A 5,505-nucleotide genomic window follows, 5' to 3' on the forward strand; every position below is an offset into this window, starting at 1 on the left:
TTAGCCTCATACAAAGAATGGAGACAGTTATTAGTCTCATACAAGGAAAGGCAATGCTTAGCCTTATGAAATGATGGAGGCAGTGCTTAGCCTCATGCAAAGAATAGAGACAATGCTTAGTCTCGTGCAAGGAAGGCAGTGCTTAGCCTTATGCAATGATAAGGGCGGTGTTTAGCCCTCTGCAAGAAGAGTAACGATTAAATGTGAGAGGGAAAATGATTCTTAGCTTGACGCGTTTGTGCTTGGTGACTTCTGTTAGTGTGAAGATAGTGATATTATTGTATGTATATATTTGCGGACGTGCTTGTTATGTTCATTGTGCCTGCATCCAAAGAAAAATCATGAGCTGTAGAGAAAAGGCTGGTTCGTGCCTTCGATTCTTCGTTTTGTCTTGAGGTCTTGTTTGAGTCACCCTGGGTAACGTCTGGCTACTACAGAAAATGAAATTTTCGGAAAATATGCATTTGTGATAAGTCGTTTATATAAAATGCAGTTTGTTCCAAATGTGTGATGATGCAAATAATGTTTGAATCGGAGATTGTGATACGTTTTGAGAAATTACAACCTCCTCAACTCGGAATTTTGAGGACCCTTCTCAAAATTTTGCCACAGTTTAATGCCTACTGTTGGCAATACTCTTCTTGGTAATCCTTGACATAATGAAATCTGACAACTCGAAATCTTGTCCCAGTTTTTGAACATAAAGAGGAAGGAAGATATTATTATGATGTGACCGAACCCACAGGGCTACCTACATATCCCCTCTTAAACTGGATCAGGTCAAGCATAGTTCAGTTTACATAAGAGAGAAAGTGAAAACATAATCTTAAACGTAATATCTCCTGACTGCGTCTGAATTAATAGGTTTTGGCCATATTTCTCCATCCATCTCAGCAAAGATAAGCGCTCATCCTGTCATTACTTGATGAACCATGAAAGGGCCTTGCCAGTTGGGTGAGAATTTTCCCTTTGCTTCGTCCTGATGTGGGAAGATTCGTTTCAGCACCAATTTCCCCGGTGTAAATTGCCTTGACCTAACCTTTTTATTGAAAGCTCCTGCCATTCTGTTCTGGTAGAGTTGATTATGACACACTGCATTCATTCTTTTACCATCAATGAGAGCTAGTTATTCATACCGATTCCGTACCCATTCTGCGTCGCTGAGCTCAGCCTCTTGTATGATCCTTAAGGAAGGAATTTCCACTTCGGCATGGATAACGGCCTAGGTACCATAGACCAGTAGGTAGGGGGTTGCCCCAGTGGACGTTCGAATAGTGGTGCGATACCCGAGCAAAGCAAACGGTAGCTTTTCGTGCCATTGCTTGTAGTTGTCCACCATTTTTCTTAATATCTTCTTGATGTTCTTGTTGGCATCCTCTAAGGCTCCATTCATTTGCGACATGTATGTTGTAGAGTTCCGATGCTTGATCTTGAATGTTTCACACATAGCTTTCATCAGGTCACTTCTTAGTTACAGCCTTAAAGGATGCGGCTTCAACCCATTTTGTGAAGTAGTCTATAGCCACCAAAAACGTTTATAGTCACTCACTGGAGGTTTGGAATCTTGAGTACGAACCTATGTTGGTTTGAAGCAGCGGGTTCGATTGGTCCGATGACATCCATGCCCCGAGCAGAGAAAGGCCAGGGCGAACTCGTTGCATTGAGTTCGTTGGGCGGTACTCATATCATATCAGCATGTATCTGGCATTAGTGACACTTTTGAACATATTTGATGCAGTCTGTTTCCACAGTCATCCAAAAATACTCTGCTCTTAATATCTTCTTGGCCAAAAAGAAACCGTTCATGTGGGGTCCGCAAGTTCCCGCATGTATTTCTTCGAGCAATCCAGATGCCTCATTTACATTGACACATTGCAATAATCCCAATTCAGGTTTTCTTCTATACAGAATTCCTCCTCTTTGAAAGAAATAATTGGCCAATCTTCGGAGCGTGCGCTTCTGAGTGTGTGTAGGATTCTATGGATATTCTCCATTTTTCAAGTATTCCTTGATGTCGTGGAACCACGGATTTCCGTCAAACTCTTCTTCGACATGAGCACAATAAGTTGGCTGCTTATGAACTCCTATTGGGATAGGATCTATGAAATTCTTGTCTGGATATTGTATCATGGAAGACAAGGTGGCTAATGCATCTGCAAACTCATTCTGAGTCCTTGGAACATGTTTGAATTCTATCTGTGTGAACCTCTTGATCAACTCTTGTACACAATGCAAGTATGGTAATATTTTGGTATTCTTGGTAGCCCATTCTCTTAGAACCTAGTGCACCAATAGACCAGAATCTCTGATTACCAGCAACTCCTGAATGTTCACGTCAACGACCAATCTGAGTCCCATAATGCAGGCTTCGTATTCTACCATATTATTGGTGCACGGGAACCTGAGTTTTGCAGATACTGGGTAATGTTGACCAGTTTCTGATACTAAGACAGCTCTGATGCCCACTCCCTTGAAGTTTGTTGCTCCGTCGAAGAACATCCTCCAACCGTAGTATGCCTCGATAATGTCTTCTCCTATAAATGACACCTCTTCTTCGGGAAAATACATCTTCAATGGTTCGTATTCTCTGTCTACGGGATTTTCTGCCAAGTGATCAGCCAACACTTGCCCTTTGAATGCCTTATGAGTTACGTAGATGATGTCGAACTCACTCAACAGTATCTGCCACTTTTCTAACTTACCCATAGGCATGGGTTTCTGAAAGATGTATTTTAGTGGATCCATCCTTGATATGAGATATGTAGTGTATGCACAGAAATAATGTCTCAACTTTTGGCTATCCATGTCAAAGCATAGCAGGTGCATTCCAACAAAGAGTACCGGGTTTCGTAAGGCATAAACTTCTTTCTCAGATAATATATCGCCTGCTCTTTCCTCCCACTTTCGTCATGTTACCCCAGAACACAGCCAAAGGCTCTATCCAACATGGACAGATAAAGCAGCATGGATCTTCCTGGTTCTGGCGGGGGAGGTTTAGATAAATACTCCTTGATTTTATCGAAGGCTTTCTGGTATTCTTCGGTCCAACTTGTTGCAACATCTTTCCTCAGCATTTTAAATATTGACTCACATATCATCGTTGATTATGCTATAAAATGGCTAATATAATTGAGGCTTCCTAGAAAACTCATCACATCTTTCTTATTCTTTGGCAGTGGCAAGTCCTGGATAGCTTTGATTTTTGACGTGTCTAACTCAATACCTCGGCGGCTGACGATGAAACCTAACAACTTTCCAGCAGGGACTCCGAAGGCACATTTTGTAGGGTTCAACTTCAAATTGTATTTTTGAAGCCGATCAAAAAATTTCTGCAGGTCTACTATGTGATCTGAACTCCTTTTAAACTTGATGATAACATCATCCACGTACACTTCTATTTCCCTATGTATCATGTCGTGGAAGCTAGTCGTCATGGCTCTCATGTAGGTGGCCCTAACATTCTTCAATCCAAACGGCATCATTTTATAACAATATACCCCCATGGTATGATAAAGGCGGTCTTTTCAGCATTCTCTTCGTCCATCCAGATCTGATGATATCCTGTAAAGCAATCCACAAAGGATTGGAGTTCATGCTTGGCGCAGTTGTTGATTAGTATGTGTATGTTAGCCAATGGGAAATCATCCTTAGGACTTGCTCTGTTCAGATCTCACTAATCGACACATACTCTAATTGTTCCATCTTTCTTTGGAACTGGCACAATGTTGGCTAACCAGGTTGGGTATTCAACCACTCGGAGAACCTTGGCTTTAATTTGTTTGGTGACCTCCTCTTTTATCTTTAAACTCATATCTGGCTTGAATTTCCTGAGCTTTTATTTTACCGGTGGACACATAGGATTGGTGGGTAGCTTGTGAGCTACTATGGATATGCTTAACCCAGTCATATCATTGTAGGACCATGTGAAAATGTCCTTTTATTCCTTTAGGAACCTGGCATACTCTTCTTTCTTTGACGGTGATAGACGAATGCTTATACGAGTTTCCTTGACTGTTTCAGAATTCCCTAAGTCAATGGCCTCAGTTTCCTCCAAATTAGAATTTGGTTTGTTCTCAAAATTCTCTACTTCTTTGACAATTTTCTCATGTATTACATCATCTTCCCAATCTTTTGAATCACTGTCCTTATGTTGCGTTGTCTCATTACATATCACAGTCGTAAGTTCATCAGGATATGCAATAATTATGCTAAAAAGAACATAGAAAGATAATAATAAATATGAAGAACAGTAATGCATTAATAAAACTTTAAAATGTCAACAAGTACGACTCGATAGCTCGAGTAATTATTTCAAAACAAAATACTGAAAATGTCTTAAATGATCAAAACAACCGAGGGTCTTTCGGAAACAGCCTCTCTACCCTCCGGGGTAGAGGTAAGGTCTGCGTACACTCTACCCTCCCCAGACCCCACTTGTGAGAACTCACTGGGTTGTTGTTATTATCTTAAATGCTCAAAAAAATTTGGAATTAAGTCATGCTAATTTGCGAGGCTACCTAGGAACTCGGAGAGCCCGGGATGGTGCAGCAATCCAGTTCTTGAGAACAGCTCCTTCTTCCTGACGTAATGTCTGGTGTAGAGGTGGCACAGGTTGTTCCAAAAGGTAATAATGGGCATACCATGGCGGTATCCAATCTCCTGATGTTCTTGTACGGTATATTCATACCCGAGTCCAAAGGTCGTGCCATGATATTTTGGTTGTATGGGTTTAGTGATCCCCTGAAGCTTTTTGCCGAGACCCTTGCCTGGTTCATATCCCATCCACAGCAATATACTTTTTATCTTCTTGCTCCACCATCGATCCTTTTCAATTGCGTTCACCCGCTCAATGCGGTGATATGTTTCTCCACCCAACTTCCTCATATTTTCGATAACTGGAACGGTCTGGTTGGTGTAGATAGGGTTGTTTCCGTATCCATGAATGATCATCTCCCGATGATTCCATTCGAACTTCACATCTTGGTGCAGAGTAGAAGCCACTGCCCCAGCTGCATGTATCCATGGTCGTCCCAACAATAGATTCTAACTTCTAAGTAGCAGATAAATCTAGCACTTGAAACTTAACATCAAACCAAGTCGGACCCATCTGCAGATCAAGGTTGATTTCCCCAATAGTGGCTCTCTGAGATCAGTAATTTGGGTATAAGGTTTGGGTTATGGGGATATAAGGAGAATGTGGAATTTATTATGGGTCGTTGATCATTTGAGATCAACGACCGAGATTAAAGGGCACTAGGGTCGGGTCGCAAATGGGCAGGCTTATTGGGTTGCTTGGTTTTGGTCTTTTGGGGGTCAATTGGGGTTGGGCTCATTTGTTTGAACCTTAATTGGTCCGAAAATTAGGCATAACTTGGGCCAGATTTTAAAATAATGAAATTAAGAAAAAAATAAATTAATAAAATAGCTAAATAAGTATAAAATATTATTTAAACAAATAAGTATTTACAAATAATAGCTGAAGGTTTTAAATATATAAAAGGTTAT

The sequence above is a fragment of the Nicotiana tabacum genome, chromosome 23 (genome assembly GCF_000715075.1).
Source record: "Nicotiana tabacum cultivar K326 chromosome 23, ASM71507v2, whole genome shotgun sequence".
Taxonomy (NCBI): Eukaryota; Viridiplantae; Streptophyta; class Magnoliopsida; order Solanales; family Solanaceae; genus Nicotiana; species Nicotiana tabacum.